Genomic DNA, 9,779 nt, shown 5'->3' with positions numbered 1-9,779 from the left:
TTGGAGTCACAGATGTGTTTCCTATACAGTAACAGTAAGAGACGTGACTCCAACAGTGGGGACTGTTGGAGTCACAGATGTGTTTCCTACAGTAACAGTAAGAGACGTGACTCCAACAGTGGGGACTGTTGGAGTCACAGATGTGTTTCCTATACAGTAACAGTAAGAGACGTGACTCCAACAGTGGGGACTGTTGGAGTCACAGATGTGTTTCCTATACAGTAACAGTAAGAGACGTGACTCCAACAGTGGGGACTGTTGGAGTCACAGATGTGTTTCCTACAGTAACAGTGAGAGACGTGACTCCAACAGTGGGGACTGTTGGAGTCACAGATGTGTTTCCTACAGTAACAGTAAGAGATGTGACTCCAACAGTGGGGACTGTTGGAGTCACAGGTGTGTTTCCAACAGTAACAGTAAGAGATGTGACTCCAACAGTGGGGACTGTTGGAGTCACAGATGTGTTTCCTATACAGTAACAGTAAGAGACGTGACTCAACAGTGGGGACTGTTGGAGTCACAGATGTGTTTCCTATACAGTAACAGTAAGAGATGTGACTCCAACAGTGGGGACTGTTGGAGTCACAGATGTGTTTCCTATACAGTAACAGTAAGAGACGTGACTCCAACAGTGGGGACTGTTGGAGTCACAGATGTGTTTCCTATACAGTAACAGTAAGTGACGTGACTCCAACAGTGGGGACTGTTGGAGTCACAGGTGTGTTTCCTATACAGTAACAGTAAGTGACGTGACTCCAACAGTGGGGACTGTTGGAGTCACAGATGTGTTTCCTACAGTAACAGTAAGAGACGTGACTCCAACAGTGGGGACTGTTGGAGTCACAGATGTGTTTCCTACAGTAACAGTAAGAGACGTGACTCCAACAGTGGGGACTGTTGGAGTCACAGATGTGTTTCCTATACAGTAACAGTAAGAGACGTGACTCCAACAGTGGGGACTGTTGGAGTCACAGGTGTGTTTCCTATACAGTAACAGTAAGAGATGTGACTCCAACAGTGGGGACTGTTGGAGTCACAGATGTGTTTCCTATACAGTAACAGTAAGAGACGTGACTCCAACAGTGGGGACTGTTGGAGTCACAGATGTGTTTCCTATACAGTAACAGTAAGAGACGTGACTCCAACAGTGGGGACTGTTGGAGTCACAGATGTGTTTCCTACAGTAACAGTAAGAGACGTGACTCCAACAGTGGGGACTGTTGGAGTCACAGATGTGTTTCCTACAGTAACAGTAAGAGACGTGACTCCAACAGTGGGGACTGTTGGAGTCACAGATGTGTTTCCTATACAGTAACAGTAAGAGACGTGACTCCAACAGTGGGGACTGTTGGAGTCACAGATGTGTTTCCTACAGTAACAGTGAGAGACGTGACTCCAACAGTGGGGACTGTTGGAGTCACAGATGTGTTTCCTATACAGTAACAGTGAGTGACGTGACTCCAACAGTGGGGACTGTTGGAGTCACGGATGTGTTTCCTATACAGTAACAGTAAGAGACGTGACTCCAACAGTGGGGACTGTTGGAGTCACAGATGTGTTTCCTATACAGTAACAGTGAGTGACGTGACTCCAACAGTGGGGACTGTTGGAGTCACAGATGTGTTTCCTATACAGTAACAGTAAGAGACGTGACTCCAACAGTGGGGACTGTTGGAGTCACGGATGTGTTTCCTATACAGTAACAGTAAGAGACGTGACTCCAACAGTGGGGACTGTTGGAGTCACGGATGTGTTTCCTATACAGTAACAGTAAGAGACGTGACTCCAACAGTGGGGACTGTTGGAGTCACAGGTGTGTTTCCTACAGTAACAGTAAGAGACGTGACTCCAACAGTGGGGACTGTTGGAGTCACAGATGTGTTTCCTATACAGTAACAGTAAGAGACGTGACTCCAACAGTGGGGACTGTTGGAGTCACAGATGTGTTTCCTACAGTATAAGAGACGTGACTCCAACAGTGGGGACTGTTGGAGTCACGGATGTGTTTCCTATACAGTAACAGTAAGAGACGTGACTCCAACAGTGGGGACTGTTGGAGTCACAGATGTGTTTCCTATACAGTAACAGTGAGTGACGTGACTCCAACAGTGGGGACTGTTGGAGTCACAGATGTGTTTCCTATACAGTAACAGTAAGTGACGTAACTCCAACAGTGGGGACTGTTGGAGTCACAGATGTGTTTCCTATACAGTAACAGTAAGAGACGTAACTCCAACAGTGGGGACTGTTGGAGTCACAGATGTGTTTCCTACAGTAACAGTAAGAGACGTGACTCCAACAGTGGGGACTGTTGGAGTCACAGGTGTGTTTCCTATACAGTAACAGTAAGTGACGTGACTCCAACAGTGGGGACTGTTGGAGTCACAGATGTGTTTCCTATACAGTAACAGTAAGAGACGTAACTCCAACAGTGGGGACTGTTGGAGTCACAGATGTGTTTCCTACAGTAACAGTAAGAGACGTGACTCCAACAGTGGGGACTGTTGGAGTCACAGATGTGTTTCCTATACAGTAACAGTAAGTGACGTGACTCCAACAGTGGGGACTGTTGGAGTCACAGATGTGTTTCCTACAGTAACAGTAAGAGACGTGACTCCATCAGTGGGGACTGTTGGAGTCACAGATGGGTTTCCTATACAGTAACAGTAAGAGACGGGAGTCACAGATGTGTTTCCTATACAGTAACAGTAAGTGACGTGACTCCAACAGTGGGGACTGTTGGAGTCACAGGTGTGTTTCCTTCACAGTAACAGTAAGAGACGTGACTCCAACAGTGGGGACTGTTGGAGTCACAGATGTGTTTCCTATACAGTAACAGTAAGAGACGTGACTCCAACAGTGGGGACTGTTGGAGTCACAGATGTGTTTCCTACAGTAAATGTAAGAGATGTGACTCCAACAGTGGGGACTGTTGGAGTCACAGATGTGTTTCCTATACAGTAACAGTAAGAGACGTGACTCCAACAGTGGGGACTGTTGGAGTCACAGGTGTGTTTCCTACAGTATAAGAGACGTGACTCCAACAGTGGGGACTGTTGGAGTCACAGGTGTGTTTCCTACAGTATAAGAGACGTGACTCCAACAGTGGGGACTGTTGGAGTCACAGATGTGTTTCCAACAGTAACAGTAAGAGATGTGACTCCAACAGTGGGGACTGTTGGAGTCACAGATGTGTTTCCTATACAGTAACAGTAAGAGACGTGACTCCAACAGTGGGGACTGTTGGAGTCACAGATGTGTTTCCTATACAGTAACAGTAAGAGACGTGACTCCAACAGTGGGGACTGTTGGAGTCACAGATGTGTTTCCTATACAGTAACAGTAAGAGACGTGACTCCAACAGTGGGGACTGTTGGAGTCACAGATGTGTTTCCTACAGTAACAGTAAGAGACGTGACTCCAACAGTGGGGACTGTTGGAGTCACAGATGTGTTTCCTATACAGTAACAGTAAGAGACGTGACTCCAACAGTGGGGACTGTTGGAGTAACAGATGTGTTTCCTATACAGTAACAGTAAGAGACGTGACTCCAACAGTGGGGACTGTTGGAGTCACAGATGTGTTTCCTACAGTAACAGTAAGAGACGTGACTCCAACAGTGGGGACTGTTGGAGTCACAAATGTGTTTCCTATACAGTAACAGTAAGAGACGTGACTCCAACAGTGGGGACTGTTGGAGTCACAGATGTGTTTCCTACAGTAACAGTAAGAGACGTGACTCCAACAGTGGGGACTGTTGGAGTCACAGATGTGTTTCCTACAGTATAAGAGATGTGACTCCAACAGTGGGGACTGTTGGAGTCACAGATGTGTTTCCTATACAGTAACAGTAAGAGACGTGACTCCAACAGTGGGGACTGTTGGAGTCACGGATGTGTTTCCTATACAGTAACAGTAAGAGATGTGACTCCAACAGTGGGGACTGTTGGAGTCACAGATGTGTTTCCTATACAGTAACAGTAAGAGATGTGACTCCAACAGTGGGGACTGTTGGAGTCACAGGTGTGTTTCCTACAGTAACAGTGAGAGACGTGACTCCAACAGTGGGGACTGTTGGAGTCACAGATGTGTTTCCTACAGTAACAGTAAGAGACGTGACTCCAACAGTGGGGACTGTTGGAGTCACAGATGTTTCTCCTACAGTAACAGTAAGAGACGTGACTCCAACAGTGGGGACTGTTGGAGTCACAGATGTGTTTCCTATACAGTAACAGTAAGAGACGTGACTCCAACAGTGGGGACTGTTGGAGTCACAGATGTGTTTCCTATACAGTAACAGTAAGAGACGTGACTCCAACAGTGGGGACTGTTGGAGTCACAGATGTGTTTCCTACAGTAACAGTAAGAGACGTGACTCCAACAGTGGGGACTGTTGGAGTCACATGTGTTTCCTATACAGTAACAGTAAGAGACGTGACTCCAACAGTGGGGACTGTTGGAGTCACAGATGTGTTTCCTACAGTAACAGTAAGTGACATAAAATGGTAAATGGTGCATTTATATAGCGCCTTTATCCAAGGCGCTTTACATAGATTGTGCATTACATTCACCCATTCACACACACATTCATACACCGATTGCGGCGGAAGCCATGCAAGGTACCAACCAGCACATCGGGAGCAATTTGGGGTTCAGTGTCGGTTACAAAACAACACAAAACAACACAAAACAGGGTATTAAACTAGACAAGCAGAGTACAGCAAGATGGATCATTTGTTCCGTCAATATCATTGTCGCTACCGTAGGTCAGCATTAAGATACAGTTAATAAAATGGAGTGAGATGGTCATGGGCATGTACACAAGGTCGTAATATAAGAAGACAGTGCACTTTTGAACATATTAAAAGATGAAATGGTTCGAATATGCGTTGGTAAATTGTTCCAATCAGAGGGGGCTTTAAATATGAATGCTTTCTTACCTAATGCATTGGAGACTGTTGGAACAGAAACATAGGGTTGAGTGGAATGCCTCAACTGGTAATTGGTATAGTGAGTGGTACTAGAAACTGTTTGAGATATTGAGGGTAGTTGAAGTGTATACATTTAATATACAAGCTCGTAGCGCGGCTCCGAGTGCCGCGCTACGAGCTTGTATATCTGCTATTTTTGAAAAATTGTGAAAATGTGGCGCAAATCTTTGAATGTATATTCTTTCAGAGCGAACGTTTTTAACTCAAATCTTTGCTTCTGGGGGGGTCCCTGGAACAACACATTTTCAGATGGGGGTCGGCGGCCAATTACATATAATTCTGGGGGTCCTTGACGTGGAATATTGAGAACCACTGACAGAAACACATGAGGTTTTTCAGAAAACTTTTAGGATTCAGAAGACATTCTTTAAGACTCGTCCTCGGGTCTAAATGGGTTAAACATTATAGAGTACTAGTTGGACTCCTAATAAAATGCTTTACTGCGCTTTACATAGATTGTGCATTACATTCACCCATTCACACACACATTCATACACCGATTGCGGTGGAAGCCATGCAAGGCACCAACCAGCACATCGGGAGCAATTTGGGGTTCAGTGTCTTGCCCAAGGACACTTCGACATGTAGACAGGAGGAGGAGCCGGGATTCGAACCGCCGACCCATGGATCATTGGACGACCTGCTCTACCTCCTGAGCCACAGTCGCCCCTAATATGCCACATAGTGTCTAATATGCCACATAGTGTCGTACATATTCTGAAGAAAACCTGGAGAAAGACATTCAGTAATGGGTCTTAGGAAATGTTTGTCCTCTCTCTCTCTCTCTCCCTCCCTCTCTCCCTCCCCCTCTCTCTCTCCCTCTCTCTCTCCCCCTCTCTCTCTCCCCCTCTCTTTCTCTCTCTCTCTCTCTCTATGCTGAGTCAGCGTTAGCTTAATTCTTAACATGTTGCTGGGGGAGGGTTGGAATGTACCCAACTCCGCCCTCAACGTATGTGCAATGTATATGTGTGTGTGTGTGTGTGTGTGTGTGTGTGTGTGTGTGTGTGTGTGTGTGTGTGTGTGTGTGTGTGTGTGTGTGTGTGTGTGTGTTTGTTTTCAAATGTATAGAAAATAAAATTAAACTAGAACTGCAACTGTCGAGTGCCTACTTGCTTGTTGCACACAAGTAGGCCATAAATGGCCTACTAGTGCGCAAGCAGAGCGCGCAAGTACTGGTGCCGTATATGTCGATCAGTGTCGGGTGGATTAAAGGAAATGCCTCTATGTATATGTATATGTAATTTGTAAGTTGATTAGCGGTATACTGTGGTTACTTTGCGTATGCCCTGTTTGATGCGTATGTATCGTAGCAGCATATGACGTCAGGGTATAACTGGTATAACTAGCTCTCAATGATGACGTAATAAAGATGTGGATTAAACTTTAATCATTAAAGGACCCAATGCCAGGGTGTAATTGGTTTTCGATGGTGATGTATCTGACACCACTGCCATATCAAGCACAAGTAGTCATTACGTCATACGCTGGCACGGCGCATACGCATCAAACATCGCCCTGGACGAAAACTATTACTTGCACGCTCTGCTTGCGCAAGTAAATAGCAGATCTACAAGCTCACAAATCGTCGCATCGCTGCGCATTGGGAGCTTGTAGATCGGCTACTTTCAAATGGCCGAAATTAAGTGGTTAATGTATGTTTAGTGATAATAATCTAAATGTGTGTGTGTGTGTGTGTGTGTGTGTGTGTGTGTGTGTGTGTGCATGTGTGTGTACATGTGCGTGTGCGCGTGTGCGTGTGTGTGTGTGTGTGTATGTGTTAAGGGTGGAGTTGATGAGGTAACCAGGGGCCTGGACGGAGGGCCAATAAAATAGTCATATTTCACGACAGTAAAATCCGGTTCTGGGACAAAAAAATGTAATTTCTTACACTCATAGTTACAGGGTTCATACTGTAGTAACTGTACATACTGTACATTAAAACTGACCTGTGGCAGGTTAAAACTAACCCGTGACTGCATGGTTAACCCATTTCCCATGAGGACAATTATTCTACAAATGTCTTCTAAATCCTGACAGTTTTCTGAAAAAACCTTCTATCTCAACCTTTTTCATGTCAAGGAGCCCCAGAATTATCTGTATTTGGCCCGACTGAAAACGTGTTGTTCCAGGGACCCCGCCCCCCAGAAGCAAAGATTTGAGTTAAAAACGTTCGCTCTGAAAGAATATATATTCAAAGATTTGCGCCACATTTCCGTGATTCTTCAAAAAATAGCAGATCTACAAGCTCGTAGCGCGGCACTCGGTGCCGCACTATGAGCTTGTGGATCTGCTATTTTTTTTCAATAGCTAAAATATAACAAATTCAGTTAAATCGTAATAATCTATATGTAGACCGTGTGTCCAGGATGTTTCTCAGGCGTGGCCAGCTGGTGACTGACCGATACGTATCTGACCGATACGTATCTGACCGATACGTATCTGACCGATACGTATCTGACCGATACGTATCTGACCGATACGTATCTGACCGATACGTATCTTAGTCACTTGGACCCCCTATAAAGGAGGAGAGCTGGCTGTAATTGGTTGCAGATGAGAAACATTTCCTTTTTTTTCTTTTCTGCGTCACAAATAATCACCAGCCTCTGAACCAGAAGTCTGTCACAAATAAAATAATCACCAGCCTCTGTACCAGAAGTCTGTCACAAATAAAATAATCACCAGCCTCTGTACCAGAAGTCTGTCACAAATAATCACCAGCCTCTGTACCAGAAGTCTGTCACAAATAAAATAATCACCAGCCTCTGTACCAGAAGTCTGTCACAAATAAAATAATCACCAGCCTCTGTACCAGAAGTCTGTCACAAATAATCACCAGCCTCTGTACCAGAACTCTGTCACACATAAAATAATCACCAGCCTCTGTACCAGAAGTCTGTCACAAATAAAATAATCACCAGCCTCTGTACCAGAAGTCTGTCACAAATAAAATAATCACCAGCCTCTGTACCAGAAGTCTGTCACAAATAAAATAATCACCAGCCTCTGAACCAGAAGTCTGTCACAAATAATCACCAGCCTCTGTACCAGAAGTCTGTCACAAATAATCACCAGCCTCTGTACCAGAACTCTGTCACACATAAAATAATCACCAGCCTCTGTACCAGAACTCTGTCACACATAAAATAATCACCAGCCTCTGTACCAGAAGTCTGTCACAAATAATCACCAGCCTGTGTACCAGAAGTCTGTCACAAATAATCACCAGCCTCTGTACCAGAACTCTGTCACACATAAAATAATCACCAGCCTCTGTACCAGAACTCTGTCACACATAAAATAATCACCAGCCTCTGTACCAGAAGTCTGTCACAAATAATCACCAGCCTCTGTACCAGAACTCTGTCACACATAAAATAATCACCAGCCTCTGAACCAGAACTCTGTCACAAATAAAATAATCACCAGCCTCTGAACCAGAACTCTGTCACAAATAAAATAATCACCAGCCTCTGTACCAGAACTCTGTCACAAATAAAATAATCACCAGCCTCTGTACCAGAAGTCTGTCACAAATAAAATAATCACCAGCCTCTGTACCAGAAGTCTGTCACAAATAAAATAATCACCAGCCTCTGTACCAGAAGTCTGTCACAAATAATCACCAGCCTCTGTACCAGAAGTCTGTCACAAATAATCACCAGCCTCTGTACCAGAAGTCTGTCACAAATAAAATAATCACCAGCCTCTGTACCAGAAGTCTGTCACAAATAATCACCAGCCTCTGTACCAGAAGTCTGTCACAAATAAAATAATCACCAGCCTCTGTACCAGAAGTCTGTCACAAATAATCACCAGCCTCTGTACCAGAACTCTGTCACACATAAAATAATCACCAGCCTCTGTACCAGAACTCTGTCACAAATAAAATAATCACCAGCCTCTGTACCAGAACTCTGTCACAAATAAAATAATCACCAGCCTCTGTACCAGAACTCTGTCACACATAAAATAATCACCAGCCTCTGAACCAGAACTCTGTCACAAATAAAATAATCACCAGCCTCTGAACCAGAACTCTGTCACACATAAAATAATCACCAGCCTCTGAACCAGAACTCTGTCACAAATAAAATAATCACCAGCCTCTGTACCAGAACTCTGTCACACATAAAATAATCACCAGCCTCTGTACCAGAACTCTGTCACACATAAAATAATCACCAGCCTCTGAACCAGAACTCTGTCACAAATAAAATAATCACCAGCCTCTGAACCAGAACTCTGTCACACATAAAATAATCACCAGCCTCTGAACCAGAACTCTGTCACAAATAAAATAATCACCAGCCTCTGTACAAGGTAGTGATCGACCGATATGGTTTTTGGCCGATATGTCCGATTACAGATTAGTGGAGAATCAAAAAGCCAGATAGTCGATATTATGAGCCGATATGTTTTGAGCCGATAACAGTTTTTTTTACAGTAACAAAAATTCCAACACAAGAATTCCTTTAAAGGAGCTATAACATAAAATTCAACTTTTTCATTTCTTTTGTGTTTTTGGGGCTCCCATATGTGTTTTCTATTCCCACAAATAACCAACTTTGAACATTCAGGCTTTCATATCATATGGGTGCTTTAATGGAAATTGCTCTCAGGAACAGCTCGACTGATTTTGTCCTCATCGTGATGTCATCAATGTCACCCTACTTTGTATAATTCCTCCTATTCTTCAGTCTTCAGTTCCAAATTTGCATTTCCACTTTGTTTACAATGTCCACCATTGTTGATTTTCCAAGCTGGCATGGAATGGAAACAAGCCTG

The sequence above is a fragment of the Electrona antarctica genome (genome assembly GCF_951216825.1).
Source record: "Electrona antarctica genome assembly, chromosome: 23".
NCBI classification, from domain to species: domain Eukaryota; kingdom Metazoa; phylum Chordata; class Actinopteri; order Myctophiformes; family Myctophidae; genus Electrona; species Electrona antarctica.
The sequence above is the reverse complement of the archived record's forward strand: the minus strand, read 5'-3'. Positions refer to the sequence as shown.